At 43.9% G+C, this 8,121-nt stretch overlaps 1 non-coding gene across 1 annotated transcript; it reads left to right on the top strand.

Moving 5' to 3' along the window:
- The first annotated feature begins 920 nt into the window (after positions 1-920).
- trnag-ucc (transfer RNA glycine (anticodon UCC)) lies at positions 921-992 on the top strand. Its single transcript has one exon. It is a non-coding gene; the product is annotated as a tRNA-Gly (tRNA).
- Positions 993-8,121: the final 7,129 nt, after the last annotated feature.

The following is an 8,121-nucleotide window of genomic DNA, read 5'->3' on the forward strand; positions in this document are numbered from 1 at the left end:
GCAGTTTCGGAGGGGGAATTCAATTCTCCCTCCGCCAGTTGTTGTTTTGTATGTTGCTCCTGACCCATCACAACACAGATCTGAGTGAATGCGCAAACAACCTCTCTCTATACATTTCACTCAGAATAATGTCAATAACAGGACGGATTAAAACAAAATGCAAACTGTGTTGAATGCTGGATGTAGGGAATCATGTTACTGTAGAGCCTTTACAGCACTGAGATCAGGCTTTCGGCCCATCATTCACAAACCAGTCTGCACTCCCTCTTGAAACCTCTCCAATTACCCAGATCCCTGTTCTGATTGAAGACTGTCTGTGTGGAGTTTGCACATTCTCCCCGTGTCTGCGTGAGTTTCCTCCGGGTGCTGCAGTTTCCTCGCACAGTCCAAAGATGCGCAGGTTAGGGTGGATTTGCAACGCTCAATAGTCAATAGTGTCCAGGTGAATGTTGGTTATATGGTTACCCATGAGAAATGCGGGGTTACAGGAATAGCGAAGAGGGTGAGACTTGGTGGGATGCATGAAGAGCCGAATAGCCTGTTTCTACACTGTAAGAATTTTATGATCCTATACTCCATCCCATCTATACCTGTGGATGAAGAGGACTGTCACCTGATCAAACATCCCCTTCAATGGGTCAACGTTTGTTTTCTATCTGACAAAGAACTGCAGATGTTGCAGATCTGAGAGACAGCACAAATATTGCTGGGAAACTCAGCAGGTCCGGCAGCATTTGTGGGGAGTGAACCTTTTGGATCCAGTGATTGTTCTTAAGGGCTGAAGGCTTCTGATTCTGGTGTTTTCAGACCTGTTGACGTTTTACAAGCAATTTCTTGTTTTGCTTTCAGCCCCAGTTCAGTTGGTGACTATCACGGCCTTGTTATGTGTGTTTGGGAAAAGGGGCAGTTTAGCACCTAACGCGGTGGTGGTGTAATGGTGAGCATAGCTGCCTTCCAAGCAGTTGATCTGGGTTCGATTCCCGGCCATCGCAGTGTTGTGGCTTTCCCTGTGGTTTTGCAAGGAAAGGTCTTGAGCACCAACGTTGCATTCTGTGGCGAAATGGATTTGTCAGGTTTCTTTCGGGTTTTCATGCCGGTGTTTCCTGTTAATTGCCGTGACAATCCGGGCAGCGTTTCTCTAAAGCTTTCCACTCTGCTGCCCATTGCTTATTTGAATATTGTTCGCAACATAAGGTTCGTTTTGTTTTGTTCGAAAAGTGAGAGATTGCTATCGTCAGAAACCTTAAATTATTACAGAAGCCGCCGGAAATTCGTAACAGATCCAACAGCTTCTATCGTGGACAGGAAGGAGATTTAAATGCGTCAAATTTCTTCAAGGTTAAAATGCATTTGCACCTCAAAACCATTTGGAAGCTTAAGAATTACAAACATCACATTATACCTTTTCCTCATCCGTTCACGTTTCACAATATCATTCCGGTAGCAGGAAGACCAGTTTTTTTATGGTTTATGCAATGTTACTATATTCGAACATTGACTGTTTCGTAGTTAAATGATGTTTGATTTCGTTTAGTTTTCCAATAGAGTTGGGTTAGTCAACACTTTTTTTTTGTGTTACAATAGTGCGAAGTAAATTGTGTTTCGGTTCAAGCCTGGATGTTTCACCAATTGAATTGCATTGCCGTACATTTGCCTTCAGGGTAAAAGAAAAAGGGATCTAGACCATCTTCTTAACTCATAGGAGTTTGATCTGGTTCAAAACCTCCTCAATTTCGGTCAATAAATGTTCCTACAGTCCGCAACAATGATTTTCACAGATTAGAGGAAGATGCACAGACATCGTTATTAATTGGAATTACCTCGGACATGAGACGTTTGGGAATGATATTCCGCAGACCATCGACTGTCTGCTCAGCCAAGGTTAAAGGCCTGGAATCCGGCAAAATTGGGAACAATGTAATTCCCAGGAGACTGAGAGGTTACTAACAGAGCGATAGGTGGAGAGTCAGGAACAGAACTACAGGGACATCCCGCTCTGATCACTGACCCTTCACCGTCAGTATATCCAGTGCCAGGAATGACTGCCATTGGTCAAAATGACAAAATGTTATTATGGAAAATAAAGAGCATTAAAGCAAGGGAAGGCTTAAAGCATGAACCCCACTGGCGATCTGTTGCAAAGGATCTGTAGAATGCAGGATGAGATATGAATAGTGAAATTCTCTCACACCAATTAGCAAAGAAAGGTTGACGCAGAAAGATCTCGATTGTGAGATTAGATTACAGTTAGTAAAGTTAGGCTTCCTGTTAAGTATCATTATGACTCGATTGGGAACATAAATATTTGGGACATGACATTAAGTATCAAATTAATAGTTAATAGAGTCAGCCTGATTGGGATTATTGACAATAAATATCTAATTATGGCATCGGGCAAATATGAAGTACGGTCTGGAATGAAAGCCCATTGTTGTGAAAGCTGACATTAAATACCTAACCGTCACATGAGAATAACGTTAAGTAGAATGAACAATTGAAGAGGTGATGGGAACTAACATCACTGGTTTATTGTGTAGCGAGTGTGAGGTACTTTGATTAATATATTTAGACATGCTGATAAGCAAACAAAGCACGGGAAAAATGTATTAAAAACCATGGACAATGAAGTTCGAGAGCATTCGAGAATCTGCTTTCTCGGTGTCACGGTTTTTCGTTTGCAAATAACAGACCGACTTCTTGAAGAACACTCTACATCTCCTGGTGATTCTCTATACTTTTTCCACGACAAAACTCAGCAGGTCTGGCAGCATGCATGCAGAGAGAATCGTGTACAATATTTAACAACTTCATCAGAACTCAATAATCTCCCATAGGTACTGCCAAACCAGATAGTTTTGTCAGCAGTTTCTGGTTTTGTTTCAGATTCCCAGAGGTCACAGTTCATTACATTAGCCTTTAAACCATTGCAGAAAGTTCTTTGTGGTTCTTCACACGGACATTTTCCGTTTGAGGAACATTTTCCTGCCCCAATTAGAAACAAGAAAGCCTGCAGCAGAGAAATAAAATGCTTTAACAACAACGATCGCTGTCGCCTTTGGAGGTCTTGAACCACCAGCCTTTCATTTAACGGTCTAATACACTGAAACTTCCAACCTAAAACCTTGCCCGAACATCTAAAGCAGGCTGTGACGGACTTCAGTCTGTCCTTCCCAGACCGAGAAGTGCCCTCTTATCAGTTTTATTTTTCCAAAATAAAGTCTGGAACATTCATTATGGAGGCATGGGAACAGTCTTATCCTATCCACGACAGACACACCCATGTCACTGAGAACCAGCTCTCCTCCAACTGGGACCACCTCCCTTCAAGCCTCCTAGTCCCTTGTGTGGTCCCGTGGGTTTTCATTGTCCCGGAGTCTAGATGAGGTTTGAGTTTGTCATGTAGGGGAACGAGAATTATTTCAATGTCTCAGATCAGTTCATGTCCCGAAAACATCAAAGTTAATGGTCTGTCCTCCTAAAGAAGGGGAAGCTGCCTTGACTATCTCTGCTCATTCGGGCAGTTCACCCGTCTTCATTCTCCTTGGATTTCACTTCTCACAGAGTTTCTGAAGATTCACAATGTTGGAGACTTGGTTATATGGTTTGCCTCTTTTACATTTTTTCCACCTGCCAATTGATAATATTTTCCCAAAATCTCGTTAACACTCCTCTGCCTTGCACCATGTCCACGGTCGAGATTCCCTGGCATTTGGAGAGATTCCAGAGATTTTCTTTGGAGCCAAGAGAGTTAACTGAAGATGTTCTGCAGCTGTTTATCTTGATGGGGGAGGGAGCGGTGGGGATTAGCACATTGACGATCAGGAGGAAGTATTGTCACTGAACAGGGTCAGTGTCCAGAAGACTGTGATTGAAGGAATTTAATGAAATGCAGCACTTGTGCACAGTAAATTCACAGAATACTGCAGAAAACCGACGGATGTAGCGGTACTTGTGGAAAAAGAAACAGAGATAACATTTTGAGAGTGATATATTTGTGATCAAGCACTCGACGTTCTAGCGCACTACACTGCCAGCGAAATTATAGCCAATGCAGTGTTTTTGAAGAAGTTTCAGGTTTATTAGTTCATTCCAAAGTCAAACAAGACAATGCTGCAAACACTCAGAGTGGCACTGGACAGTGCAGACCGACCTTGAGGGTTTTTTCTGCTCTGATATACACCTTGGATAGTGTGGCACCAGAAGGCCTCCTCACAGCGGAAGGGGCCAATTATGTAAGACTAAGGTGTGGAGGATATTTTCTCTTTCAGAGGGTAGCAAATCTGTGAAGTTGTTTGCAACAGAGGTTGTCAAGGCTGCTTACATGCAAGGCTGAGAAAGACAGGCATTTGGTCACTTCGGGAATCTAGGGCCACAGAGATGAGGCCGAAAGGGGAGTTGAGATTAACCAAAGCAGCCGTGATCTCATTGAAACTTGTCGCTGACTTGATGGGTTAAATTGCTTCCATCTGCTCTAATGTCTTTGTTGTCATTTCGAAAATGTGAACCACCATTGCACATTAAGAAAAGCGGAAAGTTTAGAATAGATGATTACAGTCAAACTGAGTCAACATCATTTTTGAAAGGAAAAACACACGATGACAATCTGACAGATTTCTTTGGTAGCATGACCTGCAGACTTGGTGAAGGACGATGCTCAGTAAAGTTCATTTGAATTTTAGCAAACAATCAATAAGGGGCTATATAAAAGTCCGTTGCACAATAAAGGAGTTCTCGGTGTTGGGTCATAAAGCAGCATTGTCTGTCCATTGTCTATTTAACAGAAATCACCGAATCAAGATTAATGAGCAGTTTTCAAGTTGGAAAGATATATTTAGTGAAATCCAGACTGGTCAGTCATCGGATTTAATGTTTTATCTAAACGAATGACTTGGAGGAAGTGGCAGAGTGAAATGTTGCGATGCACAGTAGTTGGGTGAGCATATTGTGGTAAGGATGTGGAATTTTGCAAACAGGTATCGATATTATGAGTGAGTGGAGAAGACTTGGCAGATGCAGTTTCATGTAGGGGCACTTTTATCTGTTAATAGGTTCACAGCTCTCCATTCAATTTGCAATGTTGCAAGCCCACACAAGAGCGCATTCGTTGACGCATTGTTACCACTAGATTACTTTACAGTGTGGAAACAGGCCCTTCGGCCCAACAAGTCCACACCGACCCGCCGAAATGCAAACAACCCATACCCCTACATTTACCCCTTACCTAACACCTGACCAATTCACCTGACCTGCACATCTTTGTGACTGTGGGAGGAAACCGGAGCACCCGGAGGAAACCCACACAGACAAGGGGAGAATGTGCAAGCTCCACACAGTCAGTCGCCTGAGGCGGGAATTGAACCAGGGTCTCTGGCGCTGTGAGGCAGCAGTGCTAACCACTGTGCCACTGTGCCACCGTGCCGCCCACTGATCACTGTTTTTGATCATGTGTTGGTTTCTGAGTGAAAATTGTTTCCACTGTACTGGAGGTGCCAGAGACACGTTTATCAGTTCGGCCGAATTTCCGATAAACAATGTCCCTTTGAAACCGTGAGGTTCCATTCCAACCATGCACCAACCAAAATATCCAGAGCCGTAGAATGCGAATGGCCACATGCTCGGGGGTTTGAGAGTGACGGCTCCATGTCAAATAGTGCTGAAACAAAAGTAACTGATTTAGAATGCTCTGAATGAAACCGAACGGAACTCTCCCTAAACTTTTCCCAATTCACTCGGAAAAGGATGCTGTTTCGTGCACGTGGGTTGACGTACTGAACAGTTTATTGTCAGTAACAGGGGTGGGGTGGGGCAGGATAGTGAGGTTTTCGCGTGGCTGAGATGTGATCTTGTCGAACGGGGAAATCAAACGCCCACAGAACACAGAGCTGGTTGATCCAGGAACTCAGTCCCATCTTCTGTTTCAGTACCAACAAAAGAAATTGCGGGAAAATCTCAGCAGGTCTAGTAGAATCTTGGAAAGGAAAATAGAGTTCAGACTTCAAGACCAGTGCCACTTCTTTCTCCATGTCCATCTCCCCCTGCCTTACGCACCCTTCCTTTTTATTGAATATCTCCTGACTTCCAACTTTATACTCAGATCCTCTTTTATTACTTCGTCTCCAAACATTTTCCCAGTCTCTAAACTTACATCAGACGTGTTCCATCTCTCACCTCACCCAGTTATGACCGCAGGACTTCGAACTGAAAAACAAACTCTGTTTCTATTTCCTTAGATTCCGGATGGCCAGGGACCAGAAGGCATCGGTGGACAGTAAGAGCTTTCAGCCCATCTAGTCTGCCCGACCATTCGACCATGGCTGATATCTTTCCCAACCCAATTCTCCAGCCTTCTATCTGTGACACTAAGCTCCCCTGAATTCCGGATCCAGTCTATTTCCCAGAATGGGTTTGAATCCGCCCCAACCTTCTCCACATCTGCTGGCAGCTGTTACACCGCGTATGTGTGTGATCGAACACGGTTTCTGTCCCACACAGCAAACCCGGTCTGTTCTGAGCAAAGCAATACCCGCTGCGGGACAGATATATGGGTCTCTTGCCCCAATTGTTTTTCTCCGAGGGATTAGTTAGCTCCTTCACCACTCACGGCAAGGACTGGTGCTTCAAAATGTGGGGTGAAAGATAATAGGCACAAAAGTTTGGACAGGTTAGGTCAAGGGTTATTGTAAGCATCAGTGGAGTCCCTGCTTCAGAGTCTGAGTTTTAACCGCACAGACCTGGATCCAATTCGCATTCAGGAAATAAAGTTTTATTTCTCTTCTTTTGGTTTATCTGAATGAAAACTATTTCCTGCTTCCACACAGAGCACAGACGCGGATCTGCCAGAATCAATCCAGTGATTGATTGCATCCAACTGGAAGGATCATTGTGGCAGATACACGAGACATCTCTCACCGCAAATCGCCTCTAAGAATCTCGCCTTTCTCAGCTGAAACTATCTCACTGTTCCTTCAATGTCGTTTGTTTTAATTCTCGGAACTCCCTCCCGAGCGACATCATGGATGCATCTCTGTGCTGAGTACTTCCACGATACTGTAAAGTAACTTACTATCTCAAGCTCTGGAGTAATTATAGATGGACAGTGAAGCTGATCCCAAAAAGTGACGTTCATACTCCAGAAATTCGTTTCAAACGGCTGCAATTTCGAAGTGGAAACCCGAAAGTAGTCGGGAACAAGTGAGAAGTTTCGAAGGGGGAGTAGGATAAACTGAAAGTCAATGATGACTGGGAGACGTGAGGCAAGACTTGAGTTTGATGCTGTTGGTTCAAGGCTCAACGTCAGTGCTAATGAGTTAGCGCTTACTACCCACTGTTAACACCGACTCACACACCACTCCTGGCAAATTCACCACAATTACCCTGATCTTTTGGTATGAGATTCCTTCTGTGCATATTCACGCGTTTTATCGGCCCCGAGAGGATGAACGCATCCCCTTTACCCTGTCAGATTACAGAGGTGAAGACAATAGTTTGAAAGCAAAGCAAGAAGAGATTGCCCCTTTCGGTGCATTTTCAGTGAAGGAAGACCAGCTGTGACCTGTACTTTCCTGCATAAACGCAGATTGATATATATTCTCATCGAGCAGCTTTATTACTGCAAGGAAGTCCGAGTTACTGTGATCAATAGCTAATTAAATGCACAAACGGATTTGAAGAACACCATATGTGGCTTCGTCAGTTAAAGCATCTGGTAATAACCAGGCGAGTATGGTGTCAAATGCTCTGAAGTGTTCCGTACATTGAAAGTCCATTGCATAAACTTATTGTAGAAGCCGTGTTGTTGATCCAATATCGCGACAGTGAGGGCTCAGCATGCTTCTTGTGTTTGAGCTCAGCCCGTTGTTATTTGGTGAGAACAAGTCCTGCCGCCTGCTGTGGACCCATTAGTCAATGTTCTATCCTGCTCATCCAACGGCGAGATTCTGCACACTGTTCAACAATGGTCTCTCCATCGCTTCTACTTTTAGTCTCTCGCTGTCACAGCAAGTCTTTTTTTAAATAATGAAGTGAAGCAGGAGACACTGCACACTTGCCAGGAAATGTTGTGGGAATAACGCATCCATTGCGAGATGACAGCTCTCATTGTCTGTTGTCACCATTCATAAA

This window comes from Chiloscyllium plagiosum, unplaced genomic scaffold, assembly GCF_037043375.1.
Source record: "Chiloscyllium plagiosum isolate Xiang-an unplaced genomic scaffold, Cpla_swu_hap1 HiC_scaffold_38, whole genome shotgun sequence".
Classification (NCBI taxonomy): domain Eukaryota; kingdom Metazoa; phylum Chordata; class Chondrichthyes; order Orectolobiformes; family Hemiscylliidae; genus Chiloscyllium; species Chiloscyllium plagiosum.